This window comes from Bombina bombina, chromosome 4, assembly GCF_027579735.1.
Source record: "Bombina bombina isolate aBomBom1 chromosome 4, aBomBom1.pri, whole genome shotgun sequence".
NCBI lineage: Eukaryota > Metazoa > Chordata > Amphibia > Anura > Bombinatoridae > Bombina > Bombina bombina.
Window position 1 is genome coordinate 825,265,956 of NC_069502.1, and position 17,946 is coordinate 825,283,901.

Genomic DNA, 17,946 nt, shown 5'->3' on the forward strand with positions numbered 1-17,946 from the left:
GTGACATATCACCAAACATATAATATAGCAATTTCACAATACATAAATAATAACAGAATTATTTAAACAATATAAAATAATGTGAGTCAAGCAATAATGACGAGATATATATTACAATACCATATCACTATAAATTGATAACTATTGATAACGTCTGTAGACTATACTCCCATACATGCAGCTGTTACAATATACATTGGCCCTATAAAAATGAATATATATTTATATATATAAATACATCCAAACTATCTACTATATAAGTGCATAGTAAACAGAAGCCTCTATAACAAAAAACAGCCCATGATACATAGACACAACTTATTTGCTAATATATTAGCATAAATTTGAAAATTTAATATAATCGTCGCATACTAAATAAATACAATGTGCATATAATTAATGTGAATATATTAAAAATAATAATGGTAAAAAAAAAAAAAGTAAATATGTGAAATATAACAAACCATTGCTATATGCATGCTAACTATAATAAATAAATACCCTAATGTGTATAGTGAAAATAGTGATTGATAGTGGATAATATCAACGGAAATGTTAATCAGACAGCGCCACAATATACAACCACACAAGCTTCTACTCAGAGAGGCGAAATCTCCCAACCAGATTTCGAATGAACAATAAGAAAACTGCCAAGAGTCAGCGCTACAGTGTCCCTATTGGGGGATAAAGTGCTTAAGGTGGTGTCCACGATCAGTTAATATAAACAATACGTCTTATAGTATATAAAATGTAAAATTTAATAGGGTTACAATGTATAACAAATGGATATGTAAAACAAATGGATGTGTAAAACAAATTAAAAATGCATTATATTAAAAACAATGTATCGATGAGATGTCTACAAGACCTAACGTTCTATTGAACCTAATGTTCCACTATTTATAAACCTGATATTCACTATCTGATAATCAGTGGTGAAAGCAAACAAGAATACATTCAGTATGTGATAACTAATAGAGCAAATTACAATATGTCTGGTGTATAGAAGTCCATGTTTGTGTCCATATGGAGGAGTCCCAAAATTAAAATAAAATGTCCAAATTGTGTTCCAGTCCTATTGAATGGTTCAGTGTTGGTGATGAAAAAACCGTGTATGAATAAATCTAGAAGAAAAAATCTCAAAAAATGTCAAAAGATGTGAAACAATTAGAAAATCAAAAATGAAATTATATATATATATATATATATATATATATATATATATATATATATATATATATATATATATATATAAAAGTGAGAAAATGAAAAATAAATAAATATGTATATAAAATGTGATATAATATATGGCCAAACGGTGAAAAAATATATATGGTGTACACCTAAAAATATGTATATAAAAACATGTATATAAAACTAATCCTAAAAATAGTCCTAAAAAAGATCCTTTGGCGGTGTCTTAAAGGACTGATGATATGTATCCAAATTTAACGTGTAAGGTTCATTTTAAAATAAATCCTTAGTATCCTAAAAATGAGTGGTATCCCAAATGTAATAAAAATGGTGTTAGTGTTCTAGTGGTTACACTCTAGTGATGATCCTCTTCACGTCACCATAATTTATCAAAATTCATATTTGGATACATATTATCAGTCCTTTAAGACACCGCCAAAGGATCTTTTTTAGGACTATTTTTAGGATTAGTTTTATATACATAGTTTTATATACATATTTTTAGATGTACACCATATATATTTTTTCACTATTTTTTCACTGTTTGGCCATATATTATATCACATTTTTTATACATATTTATTTATTTTTCATTTTTTCACATTTATATATATATATATATATATATATATATATATATATATATATATATATATATATATATATATATATATATATATATATACAGGTGGCCCTCGTTTTACAACGGTTCAATTTACACCGTTTCAGAATAACAACCTTTTTTTTCCAGTCATGTGACTGCTATTGAAAAGCATTGAGAAGCAGTGCATTTATTAAAATAGCCAGTAGGTGGAGCTGTCCGCTTGTGTTGCAGCAAAGCCAAGCACGCTGAAATTCATCAGTTTAACCAGACCTGAGCTATCGAGCAGATTTCAAAGGAACAAGATCTTCCTGTCTATAAATCAATCCAGATTGGAATGCATAGAAAGAACTGTTTGCAGAAAAATGCAAGTGAAGTCTGCGTTGTGTGATTATTTTATTAGGTTTATAATGCTGCTTAGCAAATGTTTTTGTTCATTTAACTTAGTTTAATTATATATTCTGTGTTGTGTGATTATTTTATTAGGTTTATAATGCTGTTTAGCATTTAAAGTCTTCATTTCAAAGCTTTAAAAATAATGTATTAGGTTTTACTTATGACAATTTTGAGAGGGGCCTGGAACCTATCTCCCTCACTTCCCATTGACTTACATTATAAACTGGGTTTCAATTTACAACGGTTTCAATTTACAACCATTCCTTCTGGAACCTAACCCCGGCGTAAACTGAGGGCTACCTGTATATATATATAATTTCATTTTTGATTTTCTAATTGTTTCACATCTTTTGACATTTTTTGAGATTTTTTCTTCTGGATTTATTCATACACGGTTTTTTCATCACCAACACTGAACCATTCAATAGGACTGGAACACAATTTTGGACATTTAATTTTGGGACTCCTCCATATGGACACAAAGCTCGACTTCTATACACCATACATATTGTAATTTGCTCTATTAGTTATCACATACTGAATGTATTCTTGTTTGCTTTCACCACTGATTATCAGATAGTGAATATCAGGTTTATAAATAGTGGAATATTAGGTTCAATAGAACGTTAGGTCTTGTAGACATCTCATCGATACATTGTTTTTAATATAATGCATTTTTAATTTGTTTTACACATCCATTTGTTTTACATATCCATTTGTTATACATTGTAACCCTATTAAATTTTAAATTTTGTATACTATAAGACGTATTGTTTTTATTAACTGACCGTGGACACCACCTTAAGCACTTTATCCCCCAATAGGGACACTGTAGCGCTGACTCTTGGCATTTTTCTTATAGGATAGTGGATAATATGTAGTGTAAATTAATATATAATGTGAATAATAATGATAATAATAATAAATAGTGAACTAGTATGATAGAAGTCTGATGCTATATAAACGCATAAGACTAGAGACAGAGGAAATTCCTTTTAAAACTCTGAATAATTATCAAAAAGCCGCTAAATCCACATTCATGTTAAGCCCCAAAGGGTGCATAGTTTTTAATTTGTGGATCCAGTAGGTTTCCCTCTGTCTCAGTCTCATGAATCTATTATATAAGTGAAATACACCGATAATAGCGGGCATAGGTAGCCTCACTGAAAATGCATCTGCATATATCGACTATTTTTTTCAGAAATACGTGGTGAATCTAGATTCATATATTGGGGATTCTTTTGACTTATTGGAAAAATTAAATCGTTTTCAAGTCACAAAAGGTCTCTTATGGATAACTTGCGATGTACAAACACTTTATTCTAATATTCCCCACGGCTTGGGTGTAGAAGCTGTAGCTGGATTTTTGGAGGGGAATTGGTATATTCCTCCACTTCAGAAACAATTAATTTTACAACTTATTCTATTTATTTTACAACACAATTATTTTTTATTTCAAGATGATTTTTATCTACAGGTCAAAGGGACTGCCATGGGCACCAGGTTCGCCCCGAACTTTGCAAACCTGTATATGGGTTGCTTTGAACATCAATATATATATATATCAATCTAGATTCGAGTCGAACCTGGAGTTCTATGGCAGATTCATAGATGATCTTATTTTTTTATGGAACGGTACCATGGAAGAAGCGGTACAGTTTGTGGACCATCTCAATACTAATAACAGAGGTTTAGTTTTTACTAGTTGTATCCACCCCGAATCAGTGGTGTTTTTAGATCTATGTCTGCTATTTACTTATGTAGGTGGAATAGATAGTCATACCCATTTTAAAACTGTCGATAGTAATAGCTATCTAGACTTTTATAGTAATCACCATTATCCATGGAAAAGGAATGTCCTTTATGGACAATTTAAAAGAATTAGGCGTAATTGTAGTAAACTTTCCGATTATGAAGAACAAAGCCCCATACTTAAAGAAAGGTTTATAGAAAAACATTACCCTTTGGATATCATAGATAAAAGCTATCATCGTGCTAGAAATGAAAATAGGCAAGAGTACTTTCAACCTTACAAAAAAAGATAATAGGGCATTACAAGAGGTAGCAAAGTCTTCTGATGTTAGATTTATCACACAATTTAATTGTAGCCATAAACGTATTCGCCAAACCCTTAATAAGCATTGGAGAATACTCAGGAGAGACCCTATTTTAAGTGAATTAATTTGGGAAAAACCCTCCATAGTTTTTAAGAAGGCTCCCAATCTAAAAAACATCTTAGCTCCAAGTAAATTGTTAAACATAGGAAAACCATTAGAACTAACTGTCAAAATAATAGTAGCAGAATTATGGGACGCCTATCTACAATTAGTAGAGGAGCCTTTAAATGTAGAAGTACTAATTTCAAGATGTGTGACCATATCGGTCATGGTAATCTTGTTTTCCATTCACATGTAAATAAGAAAACTTATAAAATTAAAAGTTTATTGACCTGCGCTTCACACTATGTGATTTATCTATTATCCTGCGAGTGTGGGATTCAATATGTTGGCCGCACTATTAGGCATCTCAGCCATCGATGGTCAGAACACTATTGTAGTATCATCAAGAATAAAAAATCACACAGTGTAATTAAAATTGTCATATGAAGCATAAGGGGACTTCCAATTGTTACACTATTACACCTATAAAAGAAGTTCCTGTATCTCACTTATATAATAGATTCATGAGACTGAGACAGAGGGAAACCTACTGGATCCACAAATTAAAAACTATGCACCCTTTGGGGCTTATCATAAATGTGGATTTAGCGGCTTTTTGATAATTATTCAGAGTTTTAAAAGGAATTTCCTCTGTCTCTAGTCTCATGAGTTTATATAGCATCATACTTCTATCATACTAGTTCACTATTTACTATTATTATTCACATTATATATTAATCTACACTACATATTATCGACTATCCATCACTATTTTCACTATACACATTAGGGTATTTATTTATTATAGTTAGCATGCATATAGCAATGGTTCGTTATATTTCACATATTTACCTTTTTTTTTTTTACCATTATTATTTTTTATATATTCACATTAATTATATGCACATTGTATGTATTTAGTATATGACAATTATATTAAGTTTTCAAATTTATGCTAATATATTAGCAATTAAGTTGTGTCCATGTATCAAGGGCTGTTTTTTGTTATAGAGGCTTCTGTTTACTATGCACTTATATAGTAGATAGTTTGGATGTATTTATATATATATATATATATTCATTTTTATAGGTCAAATGTATATTGTAACTGCTGCATGTATGGGAGTATAGTCTACAGACGTTATCAATAGTTATCAATTTATAGGGATATGGTATTGTAATATATATCTCGTCATTATTGTTTAACTCACATTATTTTATATTGTTTAAATAATTCTGTTATTATTTATGTATTGTGAAATATATATTATATGTTTGGTGATATGTCACAAATATTTTTATTCTGTAAGAAGTTATTTACACCAATATCTTTATGGTAATGGTCTCTGTGTATCAATCACACCCTCGATAGATAAACATGATCCGCTGTTGGCCAAATAGGATAAGAGCTCACGTAAAACTTGTGGGTGTGTGATATTCAGAGCCTTTGATTGGCCAGCTGAGGCTTTTAAATAGAGCAAGGTATTAGTAGACAATATGTAGCCTGATGAAACAGCGTATTGAGCCGAGAAACGCGTTGCTAAGCAATATTTTTTAAACCTGTTTTAATAAAACTTTTAATATACCTTGCTCTTGGATTATTCACATCACACTCCTTGGGAATCGTATTGTGGGGACATTTTGTTAGCATCTCTCCACCTAACTATCCAACCGGCTGTAGCACACTTTGACACCGGAAGCCGTGATTCTACCAGGAGACGAGCCCCTCTCGCAGCTCATTTGCCGTTGGGGAGTCAGCCAAACGGCTCTGAAGTTTCGGCTTGTCTATTTTTGCACTAGATGTGGATTAATATTTGTGAGTATCTGATCATTATTATATGATACCGCTTTGCATACCTAGAAGTTGCTGTGTCTTTTAGGACTCAACGACATTATCTTCTTTCATCTGTAAAGAGAGCTGCCCATCTGCCATATTTTTGGTCCGCTGCTGAAAGACCAATATTTGCTACTGTTATAATAAGCTCATATTATTGTTCTAATTAACATTCGTCTAGATTACGAGTTTTGTATGTAAAAACCTGCGGAGCTAATGCTCCTTTTTTTCTTACCGCTCCCTTTAAACAACGCTGGTATGGTTAAATTAAACTGTCCAGGGGGGCGGAGCCTGACCGAGCTCTAGCATGGCTGCTTAGTTAGGGAGATCCGAGCAGTATTTGAGCTATTTCTCCAACATAGGTGTGTCCGGTCCACGGCGTCATCCTTACTTGTGGGATATTCTCTTCCCCAACAGGAAATGGCAAAGAGCCCAGCAAAGCTGGTCACATGATCCCTCCTAGGCTCCGCCTTCCCCAGTCATTCTCTTTGCCGTTGTACAGGCAACATCTCCACGGAGATGGCTTAGAGTTTTTTAGTGTTTAACTGTAGTTTTTATTATTCAATCAAGAGTTTGTTATTTTAAAATAGTGCTGGTATGTACTATTTACTCTGAAACAGAAAAGAGATGAAGATTTCTGTTTGTAAGAGGAAAATGATTTTAGCAACCGTTACTAAAATCGATGGCTGTTCCACACAGGACTGTTGAGAGGAATTAACTTCAGTTGGGGGAACAGTGAGCAGACTTTTGCTGCTTGAGGTATGACACATTCTAACAAGACGATGTAATGCTGGAAGCTGTCATTTTCCCTATGGGATCCGGTAAGCCATTTTATTACAGACAGTAAATAAGGGCTTCACAAGGGCTTTTTAAGACTGTAGACATTTTCTGGGCTAAATCGATTTATATATAAACATATTTTATACTCCATAGCCTTGAGGAATTATTTTAATCTTGGGAATTTTGTAAAATAACCGGCAGGCACTGTATTGGACACCTTATTCTCTAGGGGCTTTCCCTAATCATAGGCAGAGTCTCATTTTCGCGCCTGTATTGCGCACTTGTTTTTGAGAAGCATGACATGCAGATGCATGTGTGAGGAGCTCTGATACATAGAAAAGACTTTCTGAAGGCGTCATTTGGTATCGTATTCCCCTTTGGGCTTGGTTGGGTCTCAGCAAAGCAGATACCAGGGACTGTAAAGGGGTTAAATATAAAAACGGCTCCGGTTCCGTTATTTTAAGGGTTAAAGCTTCCAAATTTGGTGTGCAATACTTTTAAGGCTTTAAGACACTGTGGTGAAATTTTGGTGAATTTTGAACAATTCCTTCATACTTTTTCGCAATTGCAGTAATAAAGTGTGTTCAGTTTAAAATTTAAAGTGACAGTAACGGTTTTATTTTAAAACGTTTTTTGTACTTTGTTATCAAGTTTATGCCTGTTTAACATGTCTGAACTGCCAGATAGACTGTGTTCTGAATGTGGGGAAGCCAAGGTCCCTTCTCATTTAAATAGATGTGATTTATGTGACACAAAATTTAGAGAAAATGATGCCCAAGATGATTCCTCAAGTGAGGGGAGTAAGCATGGTACTGCATCATCCCCTCCTTCGTCTACACCAGTCTTGCCCACACAAGAGGCCCCTAGTACATCTAGCGCGCCAATACTCCTTACTATGCAACAATTAACGGCTGTAATGGATAATTCTATCAAAAACATTTTAGCCAAAATGCCCACTTATCAGCGAAAGCGCGACTGCTCTGTTTTAGAAAATACTGAAGAGCATGAGGACGCTGATGATATTGTTTCTGAAGGGCCCCTACACCAGTCTGAGGGGGCCAGGGAGGTTTTGTCTGAGGGAGAAATTTCAGATTCAGGGAAAATTTCTCAACAAGCTGAACCTGATGTGATTACATTTAAATTTAAGTTGGAACATCTCCGCGCTCTGCTTAAGGAGGTGTTATCCACTCTGGATGATTGTGAGAATTTGGTCATCCCAGAGAAACTATGTAAAATGGACAAGTTCCTAGAGGTCCCGGGGCCCCCCGAAGCTTTTCCTATACCCAAGCGGGTGGCGGACATTGTAAATAAAGAATGGGAAAGGCCCGGTATACCTTTCGTCCCTCCCCCCATATTTAAAAAATTGTTTCCTATGGTCGACCCCAGAAAGGACTTATGGCAGACAGTCCCCAAGGTCGAGGGGGCGGTTTCTACTCTAAACAAACGCACCACTATACCCATAGAAGATAGTTGTGCTTTCAAAGATCCTATGGATAAAAAATTAGAAGGTTTGCTTAAAAAGATGTTTGTTCAGCAAGGTTACCTTCTACAACCAATTTCATGCATTGTCCCTGTCACTACAGCCGCGTGTTTCTGGTTCGATGAGCTAGAAAAGGCGATCACTAGTAATTCTCCTTCTTATGAGGAGATTATGGACAGAATCCGTGCTCTCAAATTGGCTAATTCTTTCACCCTAGACGCCACTTTGCAATTGGCTAGGTTAGCGGCGAAAAATTCTGGGTTTGCTATTGTGGTGCGCAGAGCGCTTTGGTTAAAATCTTGGTCAGCGGATGCGTCTTCCAAGAACAAATTGCTTAACATTCCTTTCAAGGGGAAAACGCTGTTTGGCCCTGACTTGAAAGAGATTATCTCTGATATCACTGGGGGCAAGGGCCACGCCCTTCCTCAGGATAGGTCTTTCAAGGCCAAAAATAAACCTAATTTTCGTCCCTTTCGTAGAAACGGACCAGCCCCAAGTGCTACGTCCTCTAAGCAAGAGGGTAATACTTCTCAAGCCAAGCCAGCCTGGAGACCAATGCAAGGCTGGAACAAGGGAAAGCAGGCCAAGAAACCTGCCACTGCTACCAAGACAGCATGAGATGTTGGCCCCTGATCCGGGACCGGATCTGGTGGGGGGCAGACTCTCTCTCTTCGCTCAGGCTTGGGCAAGAGATGTTCTGGATCCTTGGGCGCTAGAAATAGTCTCCCAAGGTTATCTTCTGGAATTCAAAGGGCTTCCCCCAAGGGGGAGGTTCCACAGGTCTCAATTGTCTTCAGACCACATAAAAAAACAGGCATTCTTACATTGTGTAGAAGACCTGTTAAAAATGGGAGTGATTCATCCTGTTCCATTAGGAGAACAAGGGATGGGGTTCTACTCCAATCTGTTCGTAGTTCCCAAAAAAGAGGGAACGTTCAGACCAATCTTAGATCTCAAGATCCTAAACAAGTTTCTCAAGGTTCCATCGTTCAAAATGGAAACCATTCGAACAATTCTTCCTTCCATCCAGGAGGGTCAATTCATGACCACGGTGGATTTAAAGGATGCGTATCTACATATTCCTATCCACAAGGAACATCATCGGTTCCTAAGGTTCGCATTCCTGGACAAGCATTACCAGTTCGTGGCACTTCCGTTCGGATTAGCCACTGCTCCAAGGATTTTCACAAAGGTACTAGGGTCCCTTCTAGCGGTGCTAAGACCAAGGGGCATTGCAGTAGTACCTTACTTGGACGACATTCTGATTCAAGCGTCGTCCCTTCCTCTAGCAAAGGCTCACACGGACATTGTCCTGGCCTTTCTCAGATCTCACGGATGGAAAGTGAACGTAGAAAAGAGTTCTCTATCTCCGTCAACGAGGGTTCCCTTCTTGGGAACAATAATAGACTCCTTAGAAATGAGGATTTTTCTGACAGAGGCCAGAAAAACAAAACTTCTAAACTCTTGTCAAATACTTCATTCCGTTCCTCTTCCTTCCATAGCGCAGTGCATGGAAGTAATAGGTTTGATGGTAGCGGCAATGGACATAGTTCCTTTTGCGCGCATTCATCTAAGACCATTACAACTGTGCATGCTCAGTCAGTGGAATGGGGACTATACAGACTTGTCTCCGACGATACAAGTAAATCAGAGGACCAGAGATTCACTCCGTTGGTGGCTGTCCCTGGACAACCTGTCACAGGGGATGAGCTTCCGCAGACGAGAGTGGGTCATTGTCACGACCGACGCCAGTCTGATGGGCTGGGGCGCGGTCTGGGGACCCCTGAAAGCTCAGGGTCTTTGGTCTCGGGAAGAATCTCTTCTACCGATAAATATTCTGGAACTGAGAGCGATACTCAATGCTCTCAAGGCTTGGCCTCAGCTAGCAAAGGCCAAGTTCATACGGTTTCAATCAGACAACATGACGACTGTTGCGTACATCAACCATCAGGGGGGAACAAGGAGTTCCCTGGCGATGGAAGAAGTGACCAAAATCATTCAATGGGCGGAGACTCACTCCTGCCACTTGTCTGCAATCCACATCCCAGGAGTGGAAAATTGGGAAGCGGATTACATCCGGGGGAGTGGGAACTCCATCCGGAAATCTTTGCCCACATTACTCAACTGTGGGGCATTCCAGACATGGATCTGATGGCCTCTCGTCAGAACTTCAAGGTTCCTTGCTACGGGTCCAGATCCAGGGATCCCAAGGCGACTCTAGTAGATGCACTAGTAGCACCTTGGACCTTCAAACTAGCTTATGTATTCCCGCCGTTTCCTCTCATCCCCAGGCTGGTAGCCAGGATCAATCAGGAGAGGGCATCGGTGATCTTGATAGCTCCTGCGTGGCCACGCAGGACTTGGTATGCAGACCTGGTGAATATGTCATCGGCTCCACCATGGAAGCTACCTTTGAGACGAGACCTTCTTGTTCAGGGTCCGTTCGAACATCCGAATCTGGTTTCACTCCAACTGACTGCTTGGAGATTGAACGCTTGATCTTATCAAAGAGAGGGTTCTCAGATTCTGTTATTGATACTCTTGTTCAGGCCAGAAAGCCTGTAACTAGAAAAATTTACCACAAAATATGGAAAAAATATATCCGTTGGTGTGAATCTAAAGGATTCCCTTGGGACAAGGTAAAAATTCCTAAGATTCTATCCTTTCTTCAAGAAGGATTGGAGAAAGGATTATCTGCAAGTTCCTTGAAGGGACAGATTTCTGCCTTGTCTGTGTTACTTCACAAAAAGCTGGCAGCTGTGCCAGATGTTCAAGTCTTTGTTCAGGCTCTGGTTAGAATCAAGCCTGTTTACAAACCTTTGACTCCTCCTTGGAGTCTCAATTTAGTTCTTTCAGTTCTTCAGGGGGTTCCGTTTGAACCCTTACATTCCGTTGATATTAAGTTATTATCTTGGAAAGTTTTGTTTTTGGTTGCAATTTCTTCTGCTAGAAGAGTTTCAGAATTATCTGCTCTGCAGTGTTCTCCTCCTTATCTGGTGTTCCATGCAGATAAGGTGGTTTTACGTACTAAACCTGGTTTTCTTCCGAAAGTTGTTTCTAACAAAAACATTAACCAGGAGATAGTCGTGCCTTCTTTGTGTCCGAATCCAGTTTCAAAGAAGGAACGTTTGTTGCACAATTTGGATGTTGTTCGCGCTCTAAAATTCTATTTAGATGCTACAAAGGATTTTAGACAAACATCTTCCTTGTTTGTTGTTTATTCTGGTAAAAGGAGAGGTCAAAAAGCAACTTCTACCTCTCTCTCTTTTTGGATTAAAAGCATCATCAGATTGGCTTATGAGACTGCCGGACGGCAGCCTCCTGAAAGAATCACAGCTCATTCCACTAGGGCTGTGGCTTCCACATGGGCCTTCAAGAACGAGGCTTCTGTTGATCAGATATGTAAGGCAGCGACTTGGTCTTCACTGCACACTTTTACCAAATTTTACAAGTTTGATACTTTTGCTTCTTCTGAGGCTATTTTTGGGAGAAAGGTTTTGCAAGCCGTGGTGCCTTCCATTTAGGTGACCTGATTTGCTCCCTCCCTTCATCCGTGTCCTAAAGCTTTGGTATTGGTTCCCACAAGTAAGGATGACGCCGTGGACCGGACACACCTATGTTGGAGAAAACAGAATTTATGTTTACCTGATAAATTACTTTCTCCAACGGTGTGTCCGGTCCACGGCCCGCCCTGGTTTTTTAATCAGGTCTGATAATTTATTTTCTTTAACTACAGTCACCACGGTATCATATGATTTCTCCTATGCAAATATTCCTCCTTTACGTCGGTCGAATGACTGGGGAAGGCGGAGCCTAGGAGGGATCATGTGACCAGCTTTGCTGGGCTCTTTGCCATTTCCTGTTGGGGAAGAGAATATCCCACAAGTAAGGATGACGCCGTGGACCGGACACACCGTTGGAGAAAGTAATTTATCAGGTAAACATAAATTCTGTTTTTTGGCAAAACATGCTTTAATGACCAACAATCACACAAATATGTAGAGGGGACACATCTGGCACAATACAGCTCATCCGCTTGCATGCTTTTTTACTGGGACACACGGAGGGGACGGAGACCTGACCCTGAAGCCTAATGGCGGCCATAGACATCGCATTGGCAAATGCATGACGAGTAAGCAGCGCTTCCGACCAGAAACACCTCCGCTCTGTCAGCAGCTATAGATACGCTATGTCAAGGATGGAAACAGATAAGCTGACATGCGGAGGGACGGAGGCGGTGATATGCATTGACCGGAAGGTAAGCCATGTGTGACGCAGCAAAGATCGGGGGCCCACGACAGTTGGTATGATAACGGCTGCACTAACACCATTACAAAAGTTTACGCATGCAAGCTGAATCAACATAGGCAGCAGTCGGCATTTTTGTCTCACTCGCAGATATCGATTATAAAGCTGAGGTGAAGGGGGCCATATTACATAGCATAACGGACAATAAACTATTGCAATAAGGTCCATACTAAGGAGGAGCTATATAACCTCAATCACTAAGCATAGAAGATCCTAAACACCGGAGGCAGATTTGACAAAAAATACACAGAGTTGACAGCAAACAGAATTGCACAGCTGAGAAGTATTTAGGAGATTATCTTATCATTGAGGTGCAGATACCATTTTCTGGGACAAGGCCTAACACTTATTTCCCATTGATCTGAAAGCATATCGCTGCTCATGTGGAGCCCAAGATTCTTTTAACTCAGAGATGAAAGCCAGAAAGAACACCAAATTAGATAAAAACCTCAAATCTACTGCTATGGATAACTTTTTAAAGCAATCCAAAGGTCTCAGCATGACAGAGGCATTGGAGAGGGTAGGTGAAGAGGTACACATTTTAGCTGGGAATCAGCAGGATACAATGGAGACTCTTACAGCAGTCACAAAAGCTGATCTCCAAACATTAGTCTCCAAAGCAGATATGACCTCCAGCTTTGAAAAGTTAATGAACAAAATAGATAACCTCCATACCTCGGTAACAAATAGCTTAGCCAAACTCAAGCAAGACATATCTGAACTAGGAGATAGAGTGGAGACGATAGAGAATGATCATGAAACCCTAGCAGAAGATATGGCTACAGCTACTGAATCCATCTCACATCACCAACAACAAATTCAGGACCTCCAAGACAAGATGGAGGATCTTGAAAATAGAAATAGAAGAAATAACATTAGATTGAAGGGTATTCCAGAGAGTGTGGAAATCACTGATTTGCTTTCTTATCTTGCCCAACTATTCAGGGCCATCACTGGAGATGAGGGGGATTCGGATTTCCCAATAGAAAGAGCCCTCAGGGCCCTGAAACCTAAGCCAAAAGGTCAGGATGTTGAGATTTACTGATAGAGAAACCATCATGTCAGCCTCCAGAAAACATCAAACCTTTAAATTCAAAGGAACTGTCATTCAATTCTTCCAAGATTTGTGCATACGCACTCTCCAGCGGAGGTATGCCCTACGTCCTCTCACATCTTTGCTGAGGAAACAGAAAATCCCTTACAGATGGGGTTATCCCTTCGCCCTCCACATCTCTCATAACAGCAGGCTGATCACTCTCAAGTCAGATAAAGATATCCCAGAGATCTGCAGCTATCTGAACCTTGATCCACCGGAGATGCAACAGGATTCCTCTACTCCATCACATCATGGGTCACAGAAACCACAAACATCGGCTCGGAAATCCAGATGGACCAGAGTAGAGAATAAGAAAAAACTAAAAACCTGAACGGCCACTCTGGGGAATATTGTGTGAAATCTTACAGAATGCCAGGAGGCCCATTAGAGGCCAAGGTTTGGTTTTTCATATTGACTCAATTTTGTTAGTATCTTTAATATCAATATGTTGTTTCACATGTTTTATTTAAATGTTCTGCTCTTACCCACACTAAATTCAATTACATGCCTGGGCAGCTTAATGCCTGGATTCATGATGTAGTTTCATGTGTATATATGTTTTCTATTTTCTTTAATTTCTATTGTATAGTTGTTGGTCACTGTGGGAATAATACCCTTCCCTCTGATTTCTTATTTAGTTCTATGAATAACCTAGGTTTTATCTCTAAGTCTGTGATACAATATTGTCAGGGTCAGTGAATGAGCATACGCCGCTTGCGGTGGTCAGATACTGATCATTTGCGGAGTTATTATATACATATATGGCTCTACCAACAATTAGTCTAGTCTCACACAATGTGAGAGGGTTGAATTCAGATTGCCAAAAACGCACAGCTTTTGATCATTATAGAAAATTACAAGCAAATGTGATCTTCTTACAAGAAACTCACCTCACTAGGCCGCACATTCCCAAATACTGGTATAGAAACTTCCAGCAGAATTACCACTCCACGGCAGACACACAAAAAAAGGGGGGTCTCAATATTGCTGCATTCTTCACTACACTTTAAACATACTAAAACAATTGCAGACAAGGAGGGTAGATACTTGATAGTACAGGGTCAAATACAGGGAGAGGAAGTGCTATTTTGCAATGTCTATGACAAGACAAGACTCATTCTTCAGGGAAATTTCACATCTGCTAACAGACTGGTCGCAAATGCGGATAGTTTTAGCCGGAGACTTCAATATTGACATACAGGCACTCAAATACAGGACAAATGTACATTCTTCTAAAAAACAAACCCGGTTGAGAACAATGGCTAATACTATTCTAAATCTTCTCTCCCCACATACTCTAATTGATACATGGAAATACCTATATGGTAACACAACTGATACCACATACTTTTCAGCTGCTCATAATAGCTATTCCAAATTAGACTATATTCTGATTAGCCAGCTTCTATGCCCGCTACTAGTGTCAGCTAACATTCACGTTTGCACTTGGTCAGACCACTCTATCACACAGATACTACTCAAAAGCATAAAAGACAGAGGTAGGACCCAGACCTGGACATATGACCCGGCATGCTTTAGGGACCCGCAAACAAAAGCTAACACAATTCAAGCCATGGGGGAATATTGGAATATTAACCTCGGTACCACTATATGTCCAATGTCGGTATAGGCGGCTCATAAGACGGTGCTTAGAGGTATCTTAATAAAAGAGAAATCGATACTTATTAAAAAAAGAAACTCCACATTCAATACCCTCACTAAAGATATTGAGACATTAGAGAGGCAACACAAACTGACACTAGCAACGTCCATCTTGAAACAGATACAACAAAAAAGACAACAACTAGATACGATTCTCAAAGATCAGTCAGTAAAGTATGCTCATAGAATGAAAACTCATTACTTCTTGTATGCCAACAAACTTGATAAATTCTTAGCCAAAAAGATTAGAGATGGTTATATGGCTACATCCATCCCTGCACTATACAAAGCAGACGGTGTGGAAACTTCTCACCCACAGGAGATTGTTGACGCTTTTGCTTCATACTACGGGGAGCTTTATGATGGTAGGAAGGTTAATCACACTCACTCTACTCAAGACTTACTCACAGACTTTCTAACTAAGGCGAACTTAAGGAAAATTACAGACTCAGACAGAGACCAATTAAATGCCACGATCACCTCAAAGGAGGTTTCTCAGGCTATAAAAGACCTAAAACCAGGGAAGGCACCAGGTCTTGATGGCCTACCGGGGGAGTATTATAAGCTGTTTGCGGACACACTTGTTCCACATCTCACTAAATTTGCGAATCATATATTAGAGGGTAGGCCATTGCCCAAAGACTTACTCCAAGCCAAAATAGTGGTTATTCCAAAACCGGGGGAAAATACAAAGCATTGTTCAAGCTACAGACCGATCTCCCTCATAAACCAAGACATTAAAATCGTAACAAAAATATTAGCAAACAGATTAAAACAGATTCTTCCTACTATTATACACCCCGACCAAGTAGGTTTTATTAAAGATAGGGAAGCCCCAGACAACATAAGGAGGATGGTGTCGGTGCTGGATTATCTCAGGGCTCATGGAGTGCCTTCTCTGCTCCTTTCGTTGGACGCGGAGAAGGCATTCGATCGGGTGGTTTGGAACTATATGCAGACGGTGCTAAGGGAGGTGGGATTTGAAGGACCCTTTGTGTCTGCAATTACAACACTGTTCTCCTCCCCCACAGCATTTGTCAGGGCGATAGGACATCAGTCACACACTTTCAATATTCTAAACGGCACTAGGCAGGGGTGCCCATTGTCGCCCTTGCTCTTTGCATTATGCATAGAACCACTAGCTGAGACTATCCACAAAGAAATAGACATTAAAGGCTTAGAGCTGGGAGGGAAATCCTATAAAATAACACTATTTGCAGATGACGTCTTGTTAACTCTGACCAAGCCATTGATTTCCCTACCTGTAGTATATAACATTCTACACAAGTTCTCAGTCATCTCGGGATACAAGATCAATGCAGACAAATGCGAGGCCCTCCCCATTAATATCCCTAATCATACAGTTAAACGTATTGAGGCCAATTTTGACGTTAGGTGGGCGAAAAGTCATATACAATATTTGGGGGTGAAACTAACGCAGGACTATGATAAACTCTATCAAGCCAATTATTTAGCACTCTTTAAAACTATGAAAAATGAGATTTCCAAATGGCAACATTATAACTTTTAGTGGTATGGGAAACTCTCTGCGATTAAGATGAATCTGCTACCTAGACTGTTGTACCTCTTTCGGACGTTACCGATTAGAGTACACAAAAAAGACTTAGAGGCTTTGCAAGCTACATTTCTTACTTACTTACGTGGTAATAAGCATGCTAGAATACCCAGCCAAATTCTCACACGACACAGACAGTTGGGGGGAGTGGGGTTTCCCAATTTATGGGATTATTACCAAGCCTCCAGACTGGCCCAGAATTCAATTTTTGGACGACGGAATTGCGATATAGTATGGCCCACCTTAGAAGCTTCTATGGGAGGATTCACCTCCCTAGAGGATATCCTCTGGAGGAAAGATGACGGTACGACTGGGAAGGTATACAGACCACGAGCTCTCGTGCTCACACTTCAGCAGTGGCATAACTCTATACTTGACAGATTGATCCCAGAATACACTGGCATACGACCGCTGAAATATATTCTCCCGAAAGATAGCCATGCTCTTCTGGATAAATGGGAAAACAAGGGCTTATATAGGGTAGCTGACTTCCTACATAGAGGACTCCCACTTACATTTACCCAATTACAGGAGAAGATACATCCACTTCCATTACATTGGTTTTTATACTTACAGATACTATCTGCGGTCCGTACTTACATACCAAAGGGAACTAAGAGTCAGACCACAACACTTGAGAAGCAGTGTAGTGCAATGATCAGGCCCAAACAAACAATTTCCACCATGTATCTAGCCATCCAGTCATCTAAAATCAAGAGCAAACCACCTATTATCAGTAGGTGGGAGACAGATCTAGGGCTGGCCATATCGGCGGAAGAATGGGACTCATTGACAAGTGAGGCTTGCAGAGGATTATTGAGCGCAGATTTGAGGGAAAACAGTATTAAATCAGTGTTTTG

General features: G+C 38.9%; 1 protein-coding gene across 1 annotated transcript in view; it reads left to right on the forward strand.

The window, feature by feature from the left end:
* Positions 1-17,946, forward strand: part of LOC128657923 (gastrula zinc finger protein XlCGF66.1-like) — a 172,154-nt gene that overhangs the window by 98,845 nt on the left and 55,363 nt on the right. The gene's annotated exons all lie outside the window — the stretch shown is intronic.